General features: G+C 43.6%; 1 protein-coding gene across 4 annotated transcripts in view; it reads left to right on the plus strand.

The window, feature by feature from the left end:
- Nucleotides 1–4,944: 4,944 nt before the first annotated feature.
- The window catches only part of SOX6 (SRY-box transcription factor 6), a 382,586-nt gene continuing 359,811 nt past the window's right edge, over nucleotides 4,945–27,719 (plus strand). The window contains exon 1 of one of the 4 annotated variants that reach the window (XM_082762761.1): nucleotides 4,945–5,157. The gene's annotated coding sequence lies outside the window, so the exon portion shown is untranslated. Of the gene's footprint in view, nucleotides 5,158–9,610; nucleotides 9,631–10,751; nucleotides 10,896–12,604; nucleotides 12,762–27,719 lie in introns of those variants that run through there. The other 3 variants (XM_082762760.1, XM_082762769.1, XM_082762768.1) reach the window with 3 other exon arrangements.

Consider the following 27,719-nt stretch of genomic DNA (forward strand, 5'->3'; position numbering starts at 1 on the left):
AGGGAACTGTTACCTATTCATATTTTTATTCCTGCTTTTCCATATTTACTTCAATAACTTCTTAAAAAAAAAATTGTTACACAGACCTCAGCATCACTGCATGTAAAAATAATTGAAATGACATATTGTTGCAGTTTCTATGACAACCATATCATGATGGCGATGCTCTCAAAAATTTATAAACTGCGATTTCAACTATGCTAATACTGAGCAGAGTTAACATTTATTTACTTAGTATTCTTGTTAGAATTAAGATGTCAATACTTCATTAAATAAAAGAGAGAACAAGGTGTATTTTGGTGTTTTTCGTTTGCTTGATGTTGGTGTTTTTGTAAAGGAGTTCTAATTTTTATAAGAACATTTAAAAAAAATCGAACTGTACTATATGCAATGCTGATGAAGAGCTTATGCAATCAGACAAAGAAAATATATATCATCAGTCACAAACTTTTAAATACGACATTCCAGAATAACTCCTACGCCATAATCCACCTTAATTGAGTTACAAATAGCCTTGTTTTGCTAGTGGATTATTTAAAGCCCATTTATTCCTAGTTCTTTTGTCTTAGATGCTAAACCACAAATGTTTGTGACACGAGAGTACCGATTCACTTTCATAAATAAAGTCACAAGCATAAGAGTCTGTATGACCAGGCACAGAATTATAAACCGCCTTAAAATATCTGCGTAGATTACCACTTTATTTTATTGTAAATGTTAAAAAGCTTTTGCCTGGTAGCTTGAATTATTTTTTCCGTATTAAATACATACCTTCAGTATAATCATGCTATTCCATCAATCCGCAGGCTTTTCAGAAGTTAGCTGATTTTAACAGTTTGACAGGGAACTCTATTACTCAGGCAACACTCACACTGGAATCAATGAGTGTTTTACTTGAGTAAAAAATTTAGGACCAATGTAAGATGCCTTATTCAAGTTACTTCATAATTACGGACTGCAGTGACTTAAAAAATAGTGAGTTTTGCTCTAAAAACATAGTTATTTTATTCAGTTTAACTTACACATATTAAAAAAGTGTGTTTTATATTCCAAATTCATGATTCTCGTGTAGAAGACTTATTGATCATTGATTCAAATAGGAAATAAAACACCTTTCTCTTCCAGTCATTTGTCTTAGGAAGATTCCAAAGCAGTCAAGTCACATTTACTTTACTTCAGTCTTAAATTTGATATTATGTTGGAGAAAAAAATCATATAATTGAATGTTCACATATGTTGAGATCATGTCGCATTTTAGTTTTTAACAGTCTGAATAGTTTCAGCAGTTTCTGCCCAGTGGTCCCAGTTCAGTAAGCTATATTTAAACATGTTTTGAAAGATTTATACAGTGCTTTGCTTCTTAGTCAACTTTGGTGTGAGAAGTTCCTACTGCCTATTTTGGTTAGAAAATGTGAGGTGTTCTTAGGGGTGATCAAAGAGAGGAGACAGCCATAGTGCCCATTCAGGGTGCCACCAGCTTCATAAGCTTTGTGCAAAATGGGACCGTCCAAAACAGCTTTGTACCCCCAAATTTCTTTGTAGGCATTTTCACCTTTTTTCTTGATATTCTCTAAACCATTTATCCATTTTGGCGTGGTCATCTTGATCCTCGTGACCAGAAGCATGCCCTTCACATGCACAGCATTTGGGCTTGTGGGTGAAACAATTGACAGTGACACAGGCCTACAAGTTTAGGCTGGATTATCACAAAATCACGGGAACATCTTAAAACTGATGCAGTTTAGAAGTGCACGGCAGTAGTGATATAAAATACAAAATCATTGGCCTACCCTGAGCACTTTTATTTCTGTTCATGCGGCATACGTATGTGGCTTAGTGGCAATGCATTTGTTTGTCATGTGGGCCAGTCCCCAGGTCAAAGACAGCTTTGTGTATTTATTCTGGCCTTCGGGGTTTTTTGGTTTTTACATAGTATCTTGTTTGTAACATGTTAGTTAGGTCAGGAACTTTAAAAATTGTGCTCTGTTGTTGGGATTTTTTTTTTTTTTGATGTACAAAACAAAAATAAACTGATAGGTACAGCGCTATACTATAGAATTTATACCTCTCCAGCTGAATTCCAGCAGGCACCGTCAGGATGGGACGTAGCCAGTAAGGAGAAGAAAAGCCCCGTGGTGCACTGATAACCCCTTACAGTAGCCCGCAGGGACTGCAGTAATCACGGTGAGCCAAGGCTTCTCTGTGAATGAGATTCTAGGGAAAAATATTCAGCAGCCTGCGCATTCGTATCGTGACCTACGATTTGCTCGGGGCTGTAATACAAAATAGGAGCAGCGTGGGCTGTAAGGGGTCTTGTAGCGTGCGTGCCCTCCCAGCTCCTCAAACGTGGGGGGCACGGAGGTGCCAGTATTTGTCTGTCTGTCCTTCCTCCTTCACGAGGCACAGCCCGTGAGCCTTGAGGCTGGGGGCTCTGGTCCAGCAGAGGCCCCCCAGGTGTGTGCTCGGGGAAGAGGTGCCTTCGTGTGACTGCCGTGCTCGCTGCTCGTGTCATCTGTGTGGCCCTGACTTGCTTCTGAAAGGGACTTTTGATGTGATCGTTCACCTTGAAGTGCTTTTTTTCTATGATAACAGCGTTTTGTGGTCATCCTGGTACACTGAGGTGGCAGTAGAAAAATTATCAAGGTGACAACTAGACAAGTCCTGCTGTTAGACTGGGAAGAGCAAATGCTTTTCGGTGGAAGAAGCACCTTCCCCACACAGTTACCTGCAGCACTGCTTCTCTTGTTTGACTCCATACCTGCACAGGACCAGCCGTGCAGTCCTCCTATCATTTCTAATCACATCTGAATGTACCTGCTTTTTTTTTTTTTTTTTTTTTAACTTGTCAGCTTTCTCATGATTCACAGCAGCGCTTGGTTTGCCGGTGCAACTTGTGACCAGGAGTTGGGCGACGGGGCTGGTGCGGGGCGCTGGGCGCTCTCCGGCGCTGGGGGGGCAGCAGCGTCCCCCTGCGGGCAGTGCCCCGGGGGGGTCCCTGCGGCCCCTCAGCTTTTTGGTGTCAGTGGGGACGGCATCACCGTGTCCTGCCGCTCAGCCGCTGCGACGGCTCCCGTGCGCCTGGAGCGTGCCTCAGCCCCCCTGCGCTGAGCCCTGCCACGGCGGGAGGCGCTGTCCGTGGGGCACAGCAGCCCCTTGTTTTTTTTTTTTTTTTTTAAAAATCCCCTTCTGTTGCAAAAAAAAGAAAAAGAATCAAACGTAGATGATAAGCTTAGGCTCTGACCTGCGAGCACCCGGAGGGCTGGGGAAGCCCCAGCCCCGGGCGAAGCCCCGCACCAGCGGCCGGGGGTGGCGGGGGGCAGCGCAGGGGGACGCGGGGCGGCCGGCTCGGGACAACTCCTCCTTCTCCTTCTCCTTCTCCTTCTCCTTCTCCTTCTCCTTCTCCTTCTCCTTCTCCTTCTCCTTCTCCTTCTCCTTCTCCTTCTCCTTCTCCTTCTCCTTCTCCTTCTCCTTCTCCTTCTCCTTCTTTCTCCTTCTCCTTCTCCTTCCATTCCGCCCCCTTTCCTCCCTCCCGCGGCCCCGCGGTGCCGGCAGCGGGCTGTGCGCTGCCTCTCGCTCTGCCGCTGTTTGTTTTGCTTCGCCAAGTGCTAATCCGAGAGCTCCTTGGCAGGCGGTCGCTCTGGCTGCTGTATGTGCGCTGGCCTCACGGTGGCGTTTTAAGCACGTAAACAAAGCCCGAGCGAGCCGAGCGTGTTTTCTAGTTTACCTTTATTAGAATAACAGTTCCGTTAATGTTTTGGAGAAACCAAACCTGCCTGCGATAAGCGGCTCCGGCGGCGGAGATGCGCTGCCCGGCGCCGGGGGAAGGTGCTCGCATCTGCCCGGCCGGCGCGGAGCCGCGCAGAGGTAGAGCGAGAGCGCGCCTCGTCCTGCCGGCCCGCTCTCACCTGGGGCTGTTTTTCTTCCCCTTCTCTCTCCCCTCCCCTAGCCCTAGCCCCCCAGGAGAAGTTTACAAAGAATGTGATTGAGAGCGCAAAGCGGCAGATGCCGACCTTAAACTCCGGCTTGATTTGAGCGTAACGATCTGAGGAGACGCAGCCCTGAGCCGCCGCCCTCATTAATCCCGAAGCATGCCCCTGGGACCCGAGTTCCCCGGCGAGAATAAACCCAATATAGAGTCGTCTTACCTCCGAGCCGGGAGCGCAGCGTTAGAGGTAGGAGAGGGAAGAGCGCGGCTCTCCGCCGGCCCAGCCCGGCCGCTCTGTGGCAGGGCTCCGGCAGCGCTGCCGCCTGCCCGGCTGGGATCCGCTCCCCGCCGTGCTCCCCCCGCCCCCCGGCAGGCAGTCCCCAAACTCAGCCCAGCGCAAATCCCCGAGTCGGGGGCAGCGTTTCGAGTCAGTCCTCGCTGGTGCAAATCCCCCGTGGCTTCTCTCCGCCAGAGCGTGGAACAGAATTGCCGCTTAGCCTGAGTTTTTTTTTTTTGTCAGGCTGTCTTGGCAATCTAGGAGCAGGTAAGGCGGCTGCTGGCTGCCAGCGATTCCCGCTGCACTTGCAGAGAGCAGCAGAAGCCGGTGGAAGTGGGAGTGTGGTCTGCTCTTCATTAGGGAGGGGGGAACGGACCCTGGAGGTGATGCGGTGAAACACTTCTACTTCCTCGCATTGTGTTTGTTACAGATCACGGGCGCTGGGCTTTTATAACATTCACTTCAAGCATTCTCAAACCCAAGCGGAATAAGTTCTGATCCTCCCCTTTAGTTTACATTGGGGTTGTCAAAGGATTAAATAAATGAAACTTTATTTGACCGTGGAGTTTACAGACCCTGGGATCCCTGCGCGCTCTGGCCTTATTCTAATTCTATAGCGGTAATTACCCTTCGTTTCTTTAAGTGCAATAGATTTATTGCCTTAGAGACTATGCACAGTTTGATTGAATTATTCATTTTTTTTTCTTTGGTGTAGACTGCATCTGGGGACTGATGTGACGTGTAGATTTTTTTTTTTTTTTTTTTTTTTTTTCAGGAACAAAGGGAATGTGGAAATGAAAGAGAGAGGGAGAGAGAGGCTGGCAGATGTGATGAGATGCGGTGAAGGTGTATCCAGCTTGGCACTCCCACTCCTCTCTTCTCCTCTCATTGCAGCCCTGGGTGACTCTCAGGCTAACACAAACAGCTTTTCTTCCGCAGCCTGCCCTCTGTCACTGTAAGTACAACAGCCTTCTCTTATCAGCATGCAAATTCCAGCCACTCACTACCTTAGCCTGGTGTTTGCACTTTAGATTTACAGAGGGGACCTTTAAAATGAACTTTCCGAGACAGGAAGGGGTTTTCATATTAAACTTGCTTTTATTTTCTTTGTAAAAGTTTGTGTTTTTTCCATTTTTCTCTCTCTCTTTTTTTTTTTTTATATATATATATATTTTATTTTTTTGGAACGGGGGAGGGGGGGACTGGGGAGGTTGTTGCTGCGGCTTTTTGCTTTACTGTCAAGATGATGCACAGTTTCAAATGAAATTAAAGTCTCCTTGATCCTGTTTCTGCCAGGACAATACACTGTGTTGGCAGATGACGCTCTAAAGAATTCAGAGGTTTTTGTTTTCGGTCAGATCTTTAGCTTTGGGCGTTACAAAATGCAAACGTCCCCTAAATTTTGAGGAGATCGCCAGAGGTTCTGGTTCTAGGGGAGCTCGCATCAGCTGATGGGGCTGCTTGTGAAAAAACGTGCAGTGATATGCTTTTATCTTGTCTGGCAAAACTTTCTCCCAATCGGATGATCAGGCTTTAACTTCTTTTCCTTTAGCTTTCTCTCAGATGCTGTTGGTTATTTTGCAAAAGTTTCTCTGAACATCTTTAACATGCCTGTGAAAAGTCTTCATTGTCGGGGAGTGTCAGGAGAGGGAATTTTGAAACGTGCCTGTTAATTGCCCGGCATTAACTGGGGGAGAGAGGGGAGTTTAGAATTGTGTGAATGACTTTTAAGGCGGAATTTCTTGCTCTTGGAATCAAAACTTCAGAGACTGCTCCACCAACTCTACAGGAGTAGTAGGTTTGTTCATCTGTTTAAAGACGGGCTGCGTAAAACTTAACGCACAGACAGGTTGCTTTGCTTGTTGAACATCGCTTTACTTTTGTGTATTTAATGAGAGAGACGGCGCAAAATGCGCTGACAGCTGCGAACAGGTAAGTGCCCCGACGTGAACTGAGAGGCTCCGATTCCTTCCCGCTGCGGGGACCCGGAGCAGCCCAGCAGCCCCCAACATCTGCCCGCGCTGGCTGCTCCGGCTGTCTTTGCCCTTCCTGAAGAAGAAGCTAGAGAAGTAACTTAAAATGCAGTCTAGTCTCTAAGCGCATGGCAACGCTAGAAGTAAAAGCGTTTTCTTGTTTCTCTGCACGTGTGTACGTATCTGCACGGCGGATGTTCCCTTATGCAAACAAAGAGGGAAACGCAATTATTCCTGTGCAGCGCACATACACGCAGATTTGCATACAATGCCCACGGAGTCCTCGTTGTCGACCGCGGAGAAGTTGAAGCGCTCTGGCAGTGTGCGCTGCATCTGGAACTTAATTGATCACACAGGGGAAGCAACAAGCTAGAGAGTATTACTCGCGCTCCGCCTGGGAATGCGGACACATCCCTGCGCTGTCCTGCCCCAGCTGAGTGTCATTCCCTGCACGGGATTTTCGGCAGTGCAGAGGGATGCTCCTCTGATTTGGACCTAGGTGGGCGGTTAATTTTTTTTTCTGCTGCCTTAATTATCTCTTGTCCCATTACCGCCTCGTACTTTATAAGTTGTTCGAAGGAGGAGGCTGCATTTGAGGATGTAGGTGTTTTTTTTTTTTTTTTTCTTTTTTTCTTCTGTTTTTCTTGAAAGAAAAACACTTCCAGCAATAAATTGGTGGGGTAGTGAACTCGGATAGGACGGGTCGCCCTTGTGTTCTGCTTACATCTGCTTCCTTGCAGAACTCATTTTTTTTTTTTTTGGTGCGCCAAAGCCACTAGTTATGCGTAAAGTCAGGTTGTTTCCTTTACTTGCAGCAGGTCGAAATGTATTACCAGGAAAGTGTTACTGACCTATCGCAGGAATTCTTACAATTAAAGACTAAAAAGGACGTAGCGATATCTGGAAGGGAAGCTGCTTCCTGTTGGTAAATCCATACCTTAGATAACTGCAGCAAGATGAATAGTTTGAATTAGCTGAACGCAGGTGAATACACACTCAGCAGCTGCAGTCGAACAATTTACCCTGTCTCCGAATTACAGGTTTTTAGGATCTTTCATTAAAATTGAAAGAATGCATGGAAATTAGCTGCTATGCCCTCAGCCAGCTAATTTGACGGTAAAGCCTTCCTAGATAAATTTCAAGTTCTGTTTCAAGGTGTTTGTTGCTTGCCGGGTAAGACTCGATTGCTCCTGCTATCGCAGTGGAATCGCCACAAATACTTTATGAACCAGGTCCGTTATTCCACGAGGTTCTGGCTTAAAACTTATTTTCCCTGGACTGGACTAGAGAGGGACGATGGTAGCAAGGTGGAGGCTGCGGTGTGCCCGACTCTCGTCGTGCTTTGAGTTTTACAGCTGGGTAACAAAATGAGATGGAGCCAGAGCAGATGAGTTCTGTGCCATCACGTTGCTGCTCGATTTTCAGCACGTCCTTAGAAAGCAAGGTTCATTTGCGGGAGGGCTGAGCAGACCTCTGGTTCTAACCTATTCCGCACATTTCTACTCCAAGGAGAGGAGGAAAGCGAAATGAGGCTTTCTCCTCGTCTTTTTGGCCTCTATAAGTTAGGAAGCTATTTTAAAATTAAAAAGTTTCTCTGTTACTAACTGTTCCAGGCGCCTTCTGGAAAATGGGGAGAAAGTGCCAAAAATACAGAGATGAATCAACAACTTCTCTCTCTCTCTCATTTTGTGGGCTTGAGGTTGCTTCCCGCACTCCCATCTCAACAACAGTTTAGCCTAGGTGTGAATAATATCAAAAGAGGGAGACGCTGGCTTTGCAGCGCTGTTTGCCCACCTGATCTGCGGGCCCCTGCCAGTTTGAAAGGCTCTTTTATGTTTACCTTTGGCATGTAAAAATACAGGGGAGAGACTTGCTGGGCTTTGCATTACTCCGTGCCTTTGGCTGATTCTCTCCTCAGAGTTTTCCCCGTCTTTCTCCCGGATTTCCCCCCCCCCCCCCTCCCCTCCCAATTAGCACTTCCAGAGGAGCGTGAGTTCCTAAAATTGGCGTTCAAGTCCCTGTCTGCTGCCTTTTGCTGAGGGAGAGGGAGCGAGATGTGCGTGGTGCCGCTGCTAAAAGCTCGCCCTGCTTTTAGCGGGTGCCGGTGCCCGTGCCCGGCCCGGGGGTGCCCGTGCCCGGCTTCCCCCGCCCCGGGCCGCCTCCCCGGGGGGATCGGGCTGGCGGCTCCGGCCGCCTTCTCCGTGCTCCCGGAGCCAGGCTCCCCCCTCGGCTGGGATTCACACTTTGTTTCATCCGCTTTTTCCCCCGGGCGGGCTCCTCAGAGCCCCGTTTAGCAGCTGTCAGTCAGCGCTCCTCCAGCGCCTTCCTCCTGCGTCCCCGCCGGCCCCAGCCCGCGTCCTGCGGACCGGCTCCCCCCCACCCCTTACCCCCCCCCCCCCGCTCCCTTTCTTCTTCTTTTCTTTCTGTCCATCCATCCATCCGTCCGTCCGTCTGTCTGTCCGTCCTCTCCTCCTCCTCCTCCTCCTCCGGGAGGCTCGGCGGCGTGTGCCCGCCTCCCTGCCCGGCCAGGGGGGCGCCGGGGGGGGCCGCGCCGGGAGCTCCTCGCCGCTCGCCCCCCGCAGCCCCGGCCCCGCAGCGGCTCCCCCGGCCCCCCCCGGCCGCCCTCCCCTCCCCTCCCCTCCCTCCCTCCCTCCCCCCTCTTCCGGGCCCCGGCCGCCTCCCCCTCCCCGCCCTCGTCCCCCCCCTCTCCGCCCGGTAACTTTCTGGTACCTTTCCTCACCACTCCGGGCAATCAGTGGTCATTAGAGGAGAGAGGTTTTAGGTTTCATTTGTCTAATAGCAATGTGAGTGGTGATAGCTTCTCGGGGATGCGGCTGGCAGCCTGGGGTGATTTCACTTTCTGTTTTGTGCTCACTTTCTCTGCAGTTGTTGCTTTCCCCGCTCACTCGCTCTGAGCCTCCCTCTCCCTCTCTGCCTTTCCCTCTCTCTCTCTCTCTCTCTCTCTCTGTGTTGTCTCATCTTGCCTGTGCTGTCTGGGCGGGGGAGCCCTGCCTCCTTTTGCCTTCCTCAGATCAATGCCCTGGCCACTCACTTTCTGATGTTGCACGACGGGAAATGCTTTGAATACTTACGACATGGCCGCTCACATTGATTGCCAAGATTGACAGCAGTAACCATCGCCTTCACTTGTTTCAGGAGGAAAAAAAAATAATAATGAACCTGATTGTAACCAAATCTCCAGGCAACCCATCCGCAAACTTCTAACGATCGGGATCCTGCACATCCATGGCCCGGAGAAACACCAGCAGACTCTAGTTTTTTTTCTTTTATTTTACCGAATTGCTACCCATTTATTCTCCCTTCCCTCCCCCCTTTCACCTCCCGCTCTCTCTCTCTCTTTTTTTTTTTTTTTTTAAATGAAAATTACCGAAGCGCGTTGCAAAAAAAAAAAGGAGGCTCTCCCAGTGCTTTGTGCCACACTGGATCCCGAGGAGGTAACCAGGAAAAAAAAGCCCTATTGTGTTGTATACCTGTTGTTTGCTGTGGTGTGTAGTGCTGCGTTGCTTGGTGGCGGCGGTGGTGGTTTAATGGGTTTTCGCTGGATTTATGTCGCTTTGCAGGAGAGAATCCGGTTCCCCCTGCGCTGTCTTTAATGGGTTGTTAGTTGCAATTGAGTAAAGGAGCAGCGTCCGGAGGTAGATGTGTTGTTTAGCTTTTAACGTTGCTGAATTCGCCCCTTCCCCCCGCCTCCCCCTGCACGATTATTTACTTTTGTACCACGAGTTTTTTCTCCCCCCCCCCCCCCCTCCCCCTTTATTTTTTCTTTTTCCCCCTTAGGAAAAAGTAGTTATAGTCTCGTCCCCGGGAGAGTTTCCGGGGCTGTTTGAATCCCGAGGTTTCAGAGACATTAAGGGACCTCAGTGCCTCGAAATCACAACACTTTCTCATCCTCCCCGAGTAGAGTTTATTTTAAAATGTAGTGACAGATCAGCGCTGTATTTTAAGATCACCCACGGCAGGCGAACACATGGTGCTGGGAAGATATTGTACGTAAGGAACTAACACGAGAGGGAGAAAGAGAGAGAGAGAGAGAGGAAAAATAAAATCCGAAATAAATCTTTGCGAGCAGAGCGCTGCTGTCACTGCTCCCAAGTGTTGGCGTGGGCTTCTCTTCGCGGCTCACCCCGAAAGACGCGGGCTGGAGCAAGGCGAGAGGAGCTTAGTGGTGCTTTTCAGTTCTCCGTTAAGTTCGAGGTGGGTGACTGCTTTGAAGTTGGCCACAAATGAGTGCTGTGCGCGGAGCAGGGAACCCTACAAAGCTGCGGGACCCGCCGGCGGCGATGCCGGGTTCGGCCACAGCGGGGCAGTGTCCCGAGGAGCTGCGCTTCTGCGGCGCCGCCTTATCTCTCCAGGCAGGGGGCTCGGATAAAGTTATACGGAAAACTTTAAAATTGATATCGCACCCGAATTCGTGATACACGAGGGACGAGGGGGGGGAGCAGTCCATCATCGGCGAGCTCTGTTTCCACCCGGAGAAGGGGCGATGGGTGCCGCTTTGTGGCTACGTTCGGCTTGGGATTTCTTGCTGCCGTAGCTCTTTGCCGGAGGTCATGCAAATCGACCTTAAAAGAATGCATAAGCCATAAATTAAAATAAACCCTTAGCCAGAGGCTGATCCATAAGTAGACAATACCTAACCTGGACAAAACGGCTTCCTTTGCGAGCTGAAAAAAAGAATAGTGCCTAAACTAAATGCGAAGTAAGTTCCCAGGAAGTATTTCACTTATTATTATTACTCTTCTTCTTCTTCTTCTTTTAAAACGCAGCAGTGACAGTTGCAAGAGCACAGCGCAGCTGTTTGTAGACAGTGCTGTAGGATCCGAGGAAGGCAAGGTGTGTCTGGCGGAGAGCTTGCTCGTTTCCCGGCTTTCCCTGCCTCCGAAGCTGTTTGTTTTTTGATCGGGGATAAGCAGCCTCTTTAACCGTCTAAGCAATGTAATGTTTTATCTCGAATAACGCTCAAGAGTTTACGAACAGCTCTGGGTTGCCTGCAAATGTCACATGCGCGCACACAAGCTGCGCAAATAGGCGCGGAGTCTCAGGGCTTGTTGTTTTTTCCCGCAGTTTTTGACAATCGTGCCCTTCACGAGCCTGAAAGGACTCATCAGTGGGAGCTAATGAGCGCGCCTCCGCGGCTCGCCCTGGCGCGGGAGGAGCGGGCACCGCTCGTGTAATGCATGCACGGGGGGACCGCCGGCGGCAGCCGGCCGGGGAGGGCAGAGGCACGATGCGAGCAGGGAGCAGGGAGCAGGGAGCAGGAGCAGGAGCAGGGAGCAGGTACCGCTCGGCACCGGCTGCCCCTCTGCCCCCGGCTCCCGCTCCGCTGCCTCCCGGCGCTCCCCAGCAGCGCGCAGTTAACCCGCTTTGCAGCAGGGGCTGCGTGCTGCCGCAGAGCAGGGCCTTGAGGTCACTCGGAGGCACTGATCATATCGATTTGATTGCTGGCTTTGCTCTCGGCAGGCCGTTTCGCAGCGCGTTTTTTTTTTTTTTTTTTCCTTTTCTCTCTTTCTTTCTTTCTTTTTTTTTTTTTTTTAAGGACGGGAAGGAGGGAAAGTGGCAACGTGAGGAGACAATTAGTGTTGTGTCTGAGGGTCGGGAGGTTGCGGGGAAAGCCAGCGTGTTGGGAGCCTGGGGACGACAGATTACTTCTGTCCTAGGGGTGTTTCCCAAAAACACAGACGGCGAAACTTTCTGTGATAAAGTAATATATCTTCGCCTGCTGTTTGGAGATAAGGTATATGTTTATTAAGCTAATTTAAATAGCCTGCGGCACATGAGCGGCACTTTGTTCCTGCTGTTTTCTTTTTCCCTCATTTTAACACTTCTGGTGTTTCCATCTTCAGCACTGCTGCTGATCGTGAGGGCAAGAGAAGAGTTTCATCCAGTCCTCAATAGGATTTCAAGTCCAAAAATTAACGAATTTCCCTTTCTGTATTCGTGTAATGGAGTAATTTTGAAACCTGTTTTGAGACTTCTACTTGACTTGACTTGTTTTATTGACGTGCTTGTGCCCACTCATTTAATTAAGCCATTATACCATAAAGTAAATAATAAGAATGAATGTGAGATATGTGCGTGCAGTCTGCCATTATATACAAATATTTCCCTGGAAAAGACACTTTAAAAACTTTTTCAGCACACCGTGAGCTCTCTGGCAAAATCTCACTGCAGGTTTTTGCTCTGAGCCAGGATATTTCGCGTGTTTCTGTTCTCGCAGTGTTGTTATACGCGCTCTCTACTCGGAATATAAACAGCGAGCGTACCTAGCTGCTCATTCTAGTAAAACTAAGAAATAATCTATTTATAGTGAGTACATTTAAAGGAAAATCATGAGGTCATTTGGAGTATGCTGCAGTTTGAAGTAGCTCGACACCTGGCACAAACCACATACGCGTTTTCTTCAGACTCTGCGCTATCCATAACTTTTCCTTATAATACATTCTTGTGTTAAGTGAGAAAGGCTGTTTGTAAAACAATCCCCTGGCTGGTCCCAGTGTTGGGTGAAGCTGATCCTGTAATGGCATTTTGTTTTGAACAGTTGCTGTAGTTGAAGTTCCCTCATAAGGTAAGGTGGCACTGGGTCTGAAAGGAGGTCCAAATGCCACATTTATAATTAGACTGCCAATTCAGCACATTGTATCTATTGCTATACAGGGATATACTGCTGTGTCTGGTCTCTCAATAGACTGTATTCAGAATTAGCCAATTCAACCGCTTCAACTTCGGAGTCAAATTTAGAATAGGCAATGAGAGAAGGAAAGAAAGAAAACAATAATGCTTTCTTTTTTTTCCCTCGGCTAGCTATGAAAAGCCAAAGAATATACGGAAACCGAAGCAGGCGCACACAGCGCCCGGTCCCAAGCGCAGCCGGGCAGCCTCGCCTGCAGCCCGCTCCCAGGCGCGCTCCGCCGGGGGGAGGGGAGGGGAAGGGGAAGGGAAGCGAAGGGAAAGGGAAGGGGAAGGGAAGGGGAGCCCCGGCCGCCCCGCAGCAGCGCCCCGGCCCCCGGCGGCGCCCCCCCGGGCTCCCGGAGCCCCGCGGGGGTTGGGGGGCCCGCGGCACCCCGCGGCTCCCCGCTTCCCCCAGGGCAGCCGGGCTGCGGCTGCTGGCGGCTCCCCGCGCTGCCCCGGCTGTGCTGCGCCTGGCCCCTTGGCTCCTGTCATGCCTCTCGCTTCGCTCCCTGCGATCGGCCCGGCCTCCTCCCCCAGAAGTTTAATTCATTCTGCCATGGGAGTGCGGGAGGCCCGCTGCCCTGCGAGCTCGCATCCTCTGCTCAACGCATTATTTTCTCTCTCCTCCTTCCAGTTCCGCACCGCTTCGGTACTGCTGCGAGACTTCGCTGGGCTGCCTCGAAGCTCGCTTCGTTCCCTGCTGTGTCGTAGGGTGCAAACTAGTGGCATGCCTACTGCACGTAGCGTGAGGGGAGCGAGACGGACGGCTGCCTCCCCCTCCTCCTCACTGCTTCTCTGCTCAACTTCTGTAACGCTTCGCTTCTTTTTTTTTCCCTGCCTAACGTTTACACGCTGATGGAAGCGGGAAGAGGAACAGAGTGGAGCCCGTCTGTTTCCTTCATTAGGTCATCAGTGCCTGACCTGTAGAAAATAATAACAAATGTCCAAAGTTAGCTGCCTCGCCTGCACGTTGATTTTGTTCCCAAGTGGGCACTGCCAGTGCTTGTTCCCTAGCCAGTGGTTTTTAATACGTGGCCAACAATTGCTAGTGGTCACTTCCAGCTGAACTTCTTTTGCACAGCGGGGAAAAAATCCCTTCAGACATGTTTTTGCATCTTTGATCATATTTTTAGTCGAAAGTATCCGTGTATGTCTGCTGTTCTTAAAGGCCTTGAAATATCTCGTGGTAATAGAGGCCCAGGCTTGGCATGATGATAGCAAAAACAAATATTTTGTTCTCAGTGGGCATTAGAAAGTTTCTTTAGTCACGACCTTATGCCTGCTAAACGCTGTAATCACCTTGGGAGATATCACTTCAGGAAGCATATCCATTAATCTTTTACACTTGGTTTGATTTCCCCCTTAAAAGTGTATGGATCGCACTTAAAAGGCTTCGGTCTATTTATTTATTTATTTAATGGAACAAAAATTACTAAAGAAAGAGAAGCAGCGATGCTCTTTTCTCTGTACCCCATACAATGGGGTGATGTATATTTCTCTTTCCATAGTGTGACTTGCAAGATCAGTGGGCTTGTTTGGCAGAGGTGGTGTGTAATGACTAACGTTTTAAAAGTTATGTAAATAGGGGTGTTTGTGTATATATAAGCTATGTCAACTGAAGTGATACAGCGACATATTTTTAAAACATTTCAGTTAATATAGTAAATCAAGGAGACAGGGCTTCGAAACATTTCTACATGATGAACCTGCGAGCGAAGTACCGCTGGATGATGTGTTCGGTAGTTCACATATAGCTTATTCGTCAAGTAGCAGCAAAACACAAAGGTGCATGTTTCAAGTTTTTGCCATAGTAGGCTGATTTCTATTTGTCTGTTTTCACTGCCTTTCTGTGTATTTTTTATATATGCATTTTTATTTTTTTTTAATTTTTATTTTTTGCCTTAGGTAGAACAGCAAGGATGGGAACTTTAGGGGACTTCTTACCAAAACATAGAAACTGAATTTCCTTTTATTTTATATAAGCTATTCAAAAAATTTTAGACGCAAAATTCTGTAGCAGTATTTGTTGATGTATCATTGCAAGCTGTGATACCATATTTTAAAAACAACAAAATACGTTAAGATCTTATCTCTAGTAAGCCTGTGTACTAGGTTGGTGTGATGTCTATGTGAAATACGTGTATATTTATTTAGATATAGTTCTGTGCAGAAGGGAGAGAGCTGATAGACGGATTTGCTGGAAAGCGGCCGATTTCTACAGTGATAAAACTGGATAATTACATGTTCCCAAAGCCTATTCAGCACAGAAGTAGGTGTTCTTTTAAAACATTATTCTGTGGCAACAACAAATATTTGTGACATCATTGTAAGAGATTTCCTGCCAATTTTTAGTTTACTGTCTTTCAGAAAGTCTAGAGTTCTTTGGCACTGGTGAAACTGCTGCACATACCCATCGTATATTCAAGTATTCAGTGAAGTTTTAAATAATTCTCTTTCAATTAGTACAACAGGAACCTGAAAAATGGATTTTCTCTTAAAGAAACAAGAATCAGTACATAGACATTTCTTTCCTCCTCTTGTATATTTTAAAATCCTCATATCAGTTTTATGTTTACTGTTTTGTCTCCTTAAATTAGGAAGAAAGAAAACAGTAGCATGAGTTTGAAAATCATTGCTTGGAAATTATTTTAATCAAATATTTCTTGAGCTTTGTGAATTGGAAGAGTAATATAAAATTAGATGCATTGGTAAACTAGGTTAATCGGAGTCATCCATTTGTAGTGGAGAATAAATATCAATCAATTGATTTTTTTTTTCTTTTTATTTTTTTTTGAAGTCGGGTGAAACATTCCATCAAGTTAATGTGTTTAAGAGTATCATATCAGGCACAGACAGGTACTAGAAGTGATAAAAAACAGATAACTTGCAACAAAATGATTTACAGATGGGTCATTATCTTCTGTACAGAGGTTACGCAGATCATATTCTTTATAAAAAGAGAATGTAATTCTGTAGAGCTAGGAGAATTATCTAAATAGGTCTGAATATTTAATGTTTTCTGAGCAACTGGTAGAATTTGTCAAAGCAAAAATTTTCAGCTTTCTTGCAGACAGCATATTAATATGAAATACGGAGGAGTACTGCTTTTGTATTTTAAATATTCCTTATGTGTTTATTTTACCTATTTGTTAAAGTAAAGCTTGGGAAACATTTTGCTTCTTTCCATGTGAACCTCACTGCATACCTTTAAAATATACAGAAACATGTTATGTCCAAATTAAAACAAAAAGGCTGGAAAGTTGCACATTAGGGATTTATTAGATTTTAGGGCCTATTTCATACAGTGAATGCCCAAGCTGCATTTTTTCTATAGGCAGTAAGATGGGAAGTCATTTAAATATCGTCTTCTGTTTTTTTCTTGAGCGAGACAGAAAGGTGTAGTCAATTGTTTCTCCTGTCTCTGGTAGACTGACATGAGGCAACAGGAAACTCTAAAACCTCAGAGGTGCGTGCAGTATTGATTTGATTCCTAACTGTAAATCCTTCTTATCATTGCTCGAAATATCTAACTTTACACCAATATTATCCATTCTTTTTATAGTGACACCATGCTTAGTAAAAAACTTCTAAGCACTGAGGTCAGGTGTTGAGATTGGATTCTAGTTTATTTTTTATGAATCAGATAAAGATTTCTGTGCATGAGACCGTATGTGAAGATGAGAGAACAAGAACATTTCCATATCAAAGGCAATATATCTGAGGCTGCATAGTAATTAAAATGCAGTGGTTTGGACTCTGTGCACTAGCACTTACGCAGAGCGTTGTTGGGACCTTGTGCAGCATGCAGGCGGTTGTCTCTTGCATACTTCTAGAAATATACTTATAATTTTGTACAAACATTTATGCCAGTCCACACTTTTCTGTGGATAATTTGTATTTCATCCAAACCATTCAAAGTAGAAGTTATTTTTTGAGCAACCCCCTCATTATGGCTTTTGTGCATCAACTATTTTTATTCTGGTTGTTTGTATTTCTTCTTACCAGAATGATGGCTTGTTTATAGTCATTTTTTTGTGTGTGTGTGTGTGTGCGCGCGCTTCTCTAAGACCCCTTCCATATACCACTGAAATTTTACTACTTGCTTGAAATATCTTTTATTGGAAACAAAAATGATGATATCTTTCAGATTTACCGAAGATAGCATGATTTCCTATGTACCATACTTTATGGCAAATTAAATGCATGTGCTGGAACGTAATCTTTTTAATGATACTGTATGTATTTACTAATTCCAACCAACTGTTACACAACATAATGAGAATTAATACATTCCTCCAAAGACCCGCTGATGGAGTGTGGGGGGGAATCAGCCAAAAATATTGCAGGGTGCTCCCTATCTGGATACTCTGTTTTGGAATAAATGTGACTTTAATTCCAGAGTAGATTGCCCTGGTGAGGAGCTGTTCCAAAAGGGCTGCTGTTGAATTGTTTACTTCATAAACTGTATTGGTCAGTGTCCCAGTGCGGAGGAGGCAGTAAGTGCTGCAAATTTCCTCATTACTCACAGATACTTGTTCTCCAGAGCGCCTATCTGTTAATGCTCCAGAACTATCGAGGTGAAGCTTTTGGAGTCTTCATATTTAAACAGATGTTTGTACTGTGAAAGTATTGCATTAAGGTAATCACGCAATCTCACTTCATTTTACCTAGTTTTAGATTACATTTGGTGTATGAATATGTGGGTACTTAGAGCTGTGATACCACACTTTCAGATGATGTTCTGCATGCTTTTTACATCTGTATTGTTGTTGTGGATGGGCTTGTTAAACTGAGATCCTGACCATTTGTGGTTAGTAAAAACCCATGGTATTTTTGCACAAGTAGGGGGGTTAACCTCAATGTCATGGCCTAATTCCAGCCAAGATAGGATGTATTTGCCCATCTGCATTCTTCTTATAGTTTTAACCATCTCAGTTAATCCTCATTTCCTCTCCTAAATGCAGTAGAGTAGCGTGCTAAGGACGTTGCTGCATTTTGCCTCCGAAGTACCAAATCCAAATACTGAAGTAATATGTGGAACTAGATAATCATGTTTTGGGAGCTTTCTGAATAAGAAGGGTTTCACATGCCTGACTGGCTTATTGTTATTAGAGTGAACATTTTGAAGGATTTAATACACACAGCGTTTGAATCTTGAGTTATTTAAGAGGAATATTTTAGACACACAGAGACATTCTCAGCAGCCATAAGCCAGTGGAACTCCATTTACTTAAGTTGAAGGGTTCCGTTTTACTCCAGCCATGAGTGCACACCTTAGGACGTGATTGAGTTCCTCCTGAACTCAATCGAAAGCTCATTCTGTGACTGTGAAGGGAGGCAGGGGTTGCATCTGAAGATATTGCACTGAATCCAGTGTAGAAAGTAACTTGTTTTGGTTTCAGTTAGGGTGGAGTCAGGTTCACCTACATGATGATGTTACGGCTTTCAGCTGACATTAACAGGAATTCATCTCATGTAAACTATGTACTAGATCATCTGTCTCTCCATATCTACTTTTCCAAGCAGGACTTCTGCTATAGTATGTGCAGTGCGTGGGCACTCTGACTGTTGACTTCCTGTAACTGTGGAGGCTGTGGCAATGCATTTTCTTTTTTTCTTTCCATCACAGCTGATTTGTTGAGGGCACACTATCTTCCTTTCATATTTTTTTTTCCTACTGCTGAGGGACTCATGTAGGTCACTACATTAAGAATGTACTTTACTCAACCTTTACTGCAAGTATATGGTAGGCGTGCACATGACATTTTTTAATGTACACAAGTAGGCATGTTTAGGCATGTTTCAACATATTTTTAGTAGTATTTTTGTTACGATATCTATATCTATTCTCATAGCTTGTCCAAAATGTCAGTGATGAATTCTAGTAAAACTCTGTCATGCTTTTCTGATTCCATAGGCTTTAGTTCCATTTATACTGCCTGTTTATGCTATGTCAAAATTATGGTACTTTCGGTATTTCTTTCTGAAAGTAACAGCAGACTCTCTTCATTTGTTCCAAAACAAGTTAGATATGATCAGCTTTTCATCATGATTTCATGGGCCGTAAGGTGGTTAACTGGTGTTGGGTTGGAATGAGGGCTACCTAGGCTGCGAGGAGCAGGTTTAGAGACGTGTGATGAGATGGAAAAATGTGAAACTGAAGAGAGGTCAGGAAAGAAACATGTTGCCACCTAATGTTCTAGAAAAAGGAGTAAGGTAAAACTTCCTCCTTTCTGCTGAACAGTAGGACAACAGATTTTTTTTTTTTTTTTTTTGTATTTTTCTTAATGGTATTTTTTATGTGTTTTGATTGCTCTTAGAGTACTCCAAGTTACAAAACTGTCAGCATACCTTCCCGAGAGGAAAGGAGCATTCCCATGCTGGAGGATCTGCCTACACTGGGAGTGCTGAGTGGGCAATCCCTTTGATACCTCAAGGCAGAAGTCTGAGCTAATGCTGGCTATTCTGGTATCTGGGTACCTTGGACTTGGAGAGCAGATGCCCTTCTAATTCAAAGTTATGTATTGTTGCTGCAGACAAATAAATCACAGACTTGCTGTATTCTTCAAAAATGGCTTACACAGTTTGGAGGTAGATTAGATTGTGCTTTTTAATGCCCTTGGACATCTGCACCATATACACAATGCTCCTGGGGGATGGCAAGTTTCAAGCAGCCCCTGTTAGGTGCAGCAGTGTCTGGCTTTTCATCCCTTGCTGCCTCTGCATGCAAACTCCTACAGGCATGGCCAAGCCATCGCAGGCTCTTCTCTATGCTCACCCACAGTGCTCACCCTCAACTTCCAGGCACAGTGTGAGTATTCAAGCAGTTACATGGGCCTGTCTTTCCAGCTTTGCAGATCTTCCCTCAGCCTTTGCAGAAAGCCTGGAGAAGTCTTTTCTTTCCTTGCTTGTGTTCAAAGCCTTTTCTCATGATTCCACTTTTTTTTTTTTTTTTTTCCTTTACTCAGTGAAAACTCTCCGTATTATTTTAAACATCATTATTGGCTCTAAACGGTAATGATTCAATCTGTAATGTTTAATTTAAGAATGTAACAAAAACTCTAATCAGTGATTTTAGTGGAAATAATACCATGTATTGTATGGGGTGAGTAGGTGTGTCCACTAACAGTTGATATTAAAACACCATTGCACGACAGGCTGATGGGAACGGGATCAAATTACAGACCTGAGGTCAAGATGATGCCCTAAAAATAAAAGGCTTTGAATCTTTTGAGCGTTATACAGTGTTTCCTCCCACCCCCAGGGAAAGGGAAAAAAAAAAAAAAAGGAGGGAGAAAGGGAGAAGGTAGATGAAAGAAAAATTGAAAAGTAAAAAAGAAAATTGAAGAGTAATTCCTGAAAATTAGGTTTAATTCCTGAATTTCTAATTTATGGAGTCCTGCCTTGGTCAGGCTGAATTCAGGTGCAAATGTTAAGGCATAAACTGTTTCTTCTTCTACTTCTGATGTCTTTTATTTAATGAAAGTGACACAGAAATGACTAGGATAACAAACATTAAGAGAAAAATCCAACCCCAAATTGTGTTTGATTACTGTGTTCCTTTTGTGGAAGACTTTCCATTTCATTATTTCAGCGTGGGATGATTAGATAAAGGTGAATACTTGTTTCCCGTCAGACTGTTAAAGCATGGCTCCCACATGATACTTCCTGTCTTTCTTATATTGTCTCTTTAGTATCAATAGCAACTAGATGCAAATCAGCATGGCATCTGCTAGTTTGTTTTCAACTGACCGGGCTAAACAGCAGATATGGAATTTATCACCAGGAGGCTGTGACCTCATCACAGACAAGTGGCATTCCCACAAGTAGGTAATGAAGCACCCCTATTGAGTGTAGCTAAAGTCCAGATCCTCAGTAGAGTTATTACATATTCAATTTAAAAAGCTCTCCCTAACTTTAAAGCTGTCCCTTGATTTTTTTTTTTTTTTTTTTTTTTTATATGTTATTTAAAATCCACTCGCTGTTGTGGTTGGAACAGCAGCTGTTGCTGGTCTCTGCTGATGCCACACTGTGCTGAATTGGGCCTTCTTGAGGGTGTGTGGGAGAAAAAGAAGGGATGAAAAAAACAAAGGGAGAGGAAGAGGAGGGGAAGGGATGTGAAAGGACAAAGATGGGAGGGAAGAGTGGATGCGTTGAACTGAATAATAACTGTAATTCTCTTACTGCGGTTGAGTGTGCATAGAGAATTTCTAAAATCTGTCTTCTAAAACGCTGTCTTTCAAAGAAGATAGCATGCATTGATCAAAGAAGTCCTCCTTAGTGCTTACTAAAGAGTAGGCCCATATTCGTTTTCTGTAGCTCATAAAGTTGTTTGCAACAAATACTTTGAAACGCACATTACATCTCTTTGCTCTCTGAGAAAAGGAAGGTTCAAGTGGATCAGTTTGGTCATTTTTGTATATTTTAGTCAGTCTTGGATGTATACATAAATATTATACTGTATGCATGAAAAGCCTGTGGATAATGAGCACTTTTGTGTTTTCCTTCTAGTAACTGATTGATAGCAAATATTTTTGAAAGACTTCACAAATTCTAAATGATCGGTATAAATTAGTAATCTGGTACACTTATTGTGGTCTGAATGTTGAATTCGAAATTAAATTGTATTTTATGTTTTTAGAATAGTTGTGAGTAGGAAGCGTGGTAGCTTTTTGCTTATGTTAGTAAGGAATGCTTGAGAGTAGTTAAAAGCAAAGCAGAAATGAAATAGGTGCTTCGGAACCCAAAGTAGGTAGTTTCTGTGGATAGGAAAAGAGGGAAAATGTTTGAATGAGAGGAAAGAAGAGGGGAAAAATGGAAGAAAGGGGATGGGGCAAGAAGCAAAGAGAGGAAGCTAGGATGTTTAGGAGCAGATCAGCATTAGTGGATACAGCCTATCAAGGGATATTTAATACCTTCATTTTCTTCTTCACCTCTGCTCCACTTTCCAAGAAACTGAGAAGATATGAACAGCATTGTTTCTGACACTCACAATAAATGGGGTATTGGTTGAGCTTAGAGTGTGAGTAATGACTGAACAGTTGTTGGTAACTGGGATGTGTAAGCTCCAGAACTGGGAATACATTGTTAAATTAAAGGGAAAATTGCTTTTCTGTTTTCTTAGTTTTCTGGGAGACTGTGCAGTTCCTTCATCCATAATACTGTTTGCAGTGAGGGGAATTTTTTGCTCTTCCTGTGATAGACAATTTGTTTAGAAGATGTAGTCCATGGCCTGCAGCCTCCCAGCTGTGCATGTTAGGCTCAGCTGGACCCACGGCACCATGTTTCAATAAGAGATGCAGACTAGCCAGCCAGTTGTGTTGGAGAGGTAACAAATAGGGAACCAGTCTATAAACGAAAGAACTATGAAGCTTCATCATGAGAGGCACTGAGCTACTAAAACTTCCGGGGAAGGACCTGCAGATCATCCATGTCTCTCCTAAGACTATCCATGTTTAGTGGGATCACCTGTTTCTGGGGCTCGATTGGAATTCTTGAGTGTGTAAAAATATGCTGTGATGCGTGGCAGCTTCTTTTCTTGGTGAATGCTGTATACCAGAGTTCCCCGTAGTAATCTTCAGTCTAGGTAGAACTGCTAGATCATATCAGTTGACTGTCTGACGAATTTATTCATTTCTACGCCACAATGTAATATAGATGTCCACATGAGGCACAGCAGCCACTACATGAAATACTCTTCCACAGCTTGTTTCAAATCTTGTTTCAGACCTGAAGGTGCAAGTGATTCTATTTCCTTTAAGTTTCTCTGTGCAAATTCTCACTTGACTAATGTGTCGATATCTTACTAAGCTGGTTGAAAATTTGTATTCTAATAAAATGCCTTTAATTGTGTTTAAAAATATTTGGTATATCTTTTTTTTTTTTTTTTTTTTTCTTTTTTAATGAATATGGTTCTGAAATTAAAAAAAAAAAAAAAAAAAAAAAAGCAGAACAAAACCAACCCTGTTTGCACATAGATAAAAGGCTGTTTTAACATTAGCCATTACTTGTTTGATGTGAGAAATTAATTTATTTGCATTTTGCTCTTCTGCTGTTTTGCTTGGTTGAAAGCGTGCTGTGTGTCAAAGCCAGTTCTCATAGGTCACGCTTGGGCCTCAGTCCCCTCATAGTGAATTCCAGAGCTGTGGCAAAGGCAATCACTGGGAAAGAGATTCTTGTATGCCAAAAGGCACTGACAGCCATGGGCTGCCAGTTCTCTGGTGCTGGAGATACACGAATAACATCAGATATGTGATGAGCATTTTGCTGCTTATTACAATTTTTGTATTAAAATAAATGCCAATGATGAATTGGATAGTTGTCATTTATTCCCAATAATCGAGGCAGTGATGATTCTTGCCATTAAATTCAGCAGCATGTGTTTAGTATTATGTTTTTTTTCTCAGCCAGACAAGCTGATGGGCTTTGGTCCTTTTTTAGACCTAAGGTAAAACCATTTGGATGTTTTATTGTTGTTGTTGACATCCCCTGTCCCCCCAAACCAAAAGAAAATGCTGCAGCGGAGTACTGGAATGGATGGTGAGCCCTTGTTCTCCTACTTGTGGTTGTGGAAGAAGGGCAGTTGGAGTTTATAATCTCTGCATGGTTCAAACCTTGGGAAGGAAGGTTCAGAGTTATTGACTGAGACAGGTAGGAAATTCATTTGCTTGAATTGTTCCAGGTCCAGCTGATAAAACTCAGAGTTTAAGTCCACAAGATACCAAGTGCTCTGGTCCCAGTTCAACACACTATATAAGCACATGCCGAGCTTTAAAGCCCGTGAATAATCTCAGTGGGAATGAGACTATGTATGTGCTTAAAATTCAGCATGTAGTTAAGTACGTTTCTGGATTGGAGCCAACATGCTTAGCACTTTGGAGGACTGAATCCTTATTCACTAGTTGTGGTTTATGTATTTTTTTGGCTTATGAATTTCCACACTGACCTGGTCCTTTGTTTAATGGTCAGCCTTCAACATGGTCAGGATTAAAAACTTCTGGGGCTTGTTTTGTCTAGAAGGCTATGGATAATCTCCAGAGGGAATGGCTCATTTTACATAATTACTGATGCTAAATAAATATGTTCTTTATAATCAACTTATGTTTAATGTGAAATTGCTAAGATTTTTGATCAAGAGACTGGTCTTTGACCCACATTTTATTTCTTCCCTTGTTTAGAACTATGTTGTTTATCTGCAGGAATTAATAATGCCTGTCTACAATTAGTACATCGAATTCTGAAGTTATATTTTGTTTATAATGACTTTTTCTGTTTCCAAGTTCTCATTGCTTCCTACCAGCTTTTTTCTCATTCTGAAAGAATGCTTTGCAGGCAGTAATTAGCAGTGGGCTTTATTGGAACTGAGTTCTCCAAGCAGTTCTGTCAGATATTTGGTCTTCTTTCCGAATGCCTGGGCCAAGTAGGGTAGTGATCCTAATTGTCTTCTTCCCCCCTTTCCTCACCTGTTCTGCTACAAAGCATCGTCTTGGCATTACCTTAATGTTGCTGGAATTAAAGAAGCCAGGGGATCTTTTTCTGTTATGGTCTAATTATTCCCAATTATACTTTTAAAATTTCACCTACCTATGTGGCTATTGTTCTTTCTACGTTTATGAGCAAGCATTATAAAGCACCAATTGAACAAATGAAATTAAAAATAAATCAGGAAAATCTTAGATGTTTCAGGCAAAGGTAGCGGATGCAGTTTTTCCACAGTAGGAACAAACTTTTTTTTTTTTTTTTTTTTCAGATCACTGAGGAAAGAGAATTTCATTGTGTCTGTAAAAGTTTTTGCTTGCTCCCATTGAGACAGAATAGGGGTATGGTTAAGTACTATCTTAAACCTTGATTGTCTTTCTTTTTGTGCTCCATCTTTAAAATAGCTGAGGTAAAGTGTGTGTGTGTGTGTATATTTATATATATATTTATTTATTAGCCTAGGTTAGAGTGTAGAGAGGCATGTTGTTGCACGTTTAGCTGGAGGGACAGAAGAAATCATACTTCTAGGTCTTTTCCTGCCTCTCAGCTGAGGTGCAGTAAATGACTGTGAAATGTCACTGTGTAGCAAAGGGAGTTAAGCAGAAACCACACCTCAAACCATACAGCGTCTTAGCAGAGGGACAGTAGGTTCTAACAGGGACAGTGGTGACTTCTTGAGCAATTCCAGTGAAATTCATAAGAGGAGGAACAAAATAAGCCCTTCAGGGAGCAGTGGGTGCGATTGCTCATGGCGCTGAACTGGAAGAGAGGAGAACTTGGCACTAACTGTTGTTGTGATGCTGCCATGGACTGATTAGAGATGCATTGCTTTACTCCCAGTCCCTTCTTTGCTCTCTTGTGTAAGCTACTTAGGCTATAAGGTAAGGGCTGTCTCTAACTCAGTGTTTACACCGTGGGTGTTGTATTCAAGTATGTTCTAGGAACAAATACTAGGAGTTGCAAATCTATGAGCATGTTGTTTTTAATGCCATTGTATGAAAACGTGCTTAGAATCCATAAGGAGAACCCACAGGAAGAATCACATTTTCGGTACAGTGTCAGTAAGGTCCAACACGATTAAAGCATTACAGGTTATTTTTGCCAACTACCAGAGATTCATTGAGAGAGAATGCTGATACACAGATACTTTCATGAAGCATTCATTGCTTCATGACTTTCAAAATTAGATGGCCCAACAATGCTTTTGAGAAATTTGGAATGATACACATGGTCACAATTATATATGTACTTGCAAAATATATAAAAATTGTGCCACTGATGTTTTTGTCTCAGAGTTCAATTTTCTGTTAATGATGACTTTTTTTTTTTTTTTTTTTTTGTATTTTTACTATTATTCTAAAGGTTTATTCAGCTTGACAGTTGTAGGATTAAGCTTTACAAACAAAAGGATAATATATCCTATGTTTACAAGTTAGCCAGAGGCCAGGTTTTATAAACTTTAAAAATACAGCTATTGCTAGTTTATAAAATACCAGTCAGCTTTCCAAGAGAGAAAATAAATCCAGCAATTGAGCTGATTTCTATGGGAGCTTGGTGCCCTCATGTATAATAATATATTTTGACCTAAAGCAATGTTACAAATGCATCTTAAAAATGTTTTGAAAGAGGTCAAAAAATGGAGCACAAAACAGAGACATATGGGGTCAGATCCTGTAGGGATCTTGTACTTCCCGTGAGAGCCTTTAGTTCCAGTGAAAGGGGCACTCGGCAGGTGACATTCGGTGCCATTCAGAACAGGGGCCACGCAAGGTTTTAGAAACTGATCTTTCTAATGCTTTCCATCAGACACAATATTTTTCATTAGTTAAAATCTGTTATTAAGTTAAAAAGTGGGCCCATAATCACCTGTGTTAGCACCGGGAAAGATACATGTTTTCTGCTGAAGACCATCTAGTAATACCTCAAATCTGAAAATTTCAGCTCAAAATACACGAGATCCAAAGGTTACAGCAAGGAAAAACATAAATTCTGGAAAAGAATTTCGGATGCATCAGGCAACATGGGCACTGTTATTTACAAGTGTGAAATTTAAAGAAATTCCACATAAATGCAGATTCCTGTTTTATCATTTGCAGCATAGGAATAATTGTTTTTTGTGCCAGAACATTTGAATTTACACCAGATGAAGAGAACATCTCAGATGAGCACCGACTGTAGTGCTGGGCATTTTATTTAGTTTTTAAGTAATGGTGATACATTTAAAGTGATGAAATTGGATTTGCCACAGGCTCTGGTGCACAGGTCTCCTGTAGCACTGAGGAGGTGCTGCCCTGTTAGTTCTCAATCTTGTCACTTCTGGGGAACAGCAGTGAAACTGTTTGTTCCTGACAGCAGACAGCCCCACTGCAGGGCCCTGGTTTCATGTTACATTAAGTATTAGTGCTGTTCTTTCAGGAGCTATTATGCTGTGACATCAAAGATTTTCTGACAGGGCAGTTGTAGGTTAGCACTGAAGTTGTCTACTGAAATTTTTAAGAATGGAATTAAATATATATGATCAGAGTTAATATGAGAGATCGGAAACTGCGTATAAAGTGGAGTTAGTGGTTAGAGAAAGCTGCAAGAATAATTGTTTGGTTTGGCCTATTTGTCCTTTCTTGTCCAAGGCAATTTTTATTGCCTTTAATTTCTACAACACTTTCAGAAATGCTGCCATATGTTAGCATTTTTGTGCAACTGATTATTTTCTGAAAAATGTCGTGTGAACAGAAGGAAAAGGACTTTCATAAAATAAGTGTTCAGTATAGACCTTGCAGTGCATGTATAAAATAAGTCTTCAACAATAATTGTAATAGCTTTTTTTTTTTTTTTTTTACTGATTGTCTAATTACTTAAAAGGATCAAGATACAAAATTTAAATAGTAAGAAAGACCTTTGAGTGCCATGCAGAAGCATAATAGTGATTTCTGAGACTTGCATCTTTTTGTAAGAGAGAAACTGTAAGTATGTATAGATTGTGATTTAGACTAGTGTTCTTTGGAAGTTCTGAATCCAGTTTCTGGCTGGCTTAAAGGGAAGATGATGGGGATTTGAGGCAAACTAACTGTGTAACTGTTCTGGACAAAAATATTTCTTGAACGTGTGCGACTTCAAATGTTCCTGTAGATTCTTGTGTGGTGAAATCAGCGTTGCTACAGCTATGAAATTACTATTATGCTCTGATGAGACAAGTTCAGTGACAGGAAATATCAAAATTAATTTTGGAAACACGTCTGCATATTTTTGATTACGTTACTAAGGCATTTGTTCCATTTAGCATCAAGCAAGTGAATCATCTATTAAAAATGAAAATGTGTACAATAGAGTAATACTTTTCCAGCAAAAAAAAAAGCTAGTAAAAAGTTGAATAATGCTG

This window comes from Aythya marila (genome assembly GCF_965140915.1).
Source record: "Aythya marila genome assembly, chromosome: 5".
NCBI classification, from domain to species: Eukaryota; Metazoa; Chordata; class Aves; order Anseriformes; family Anatidae; genus Aythya; species Aythya marila.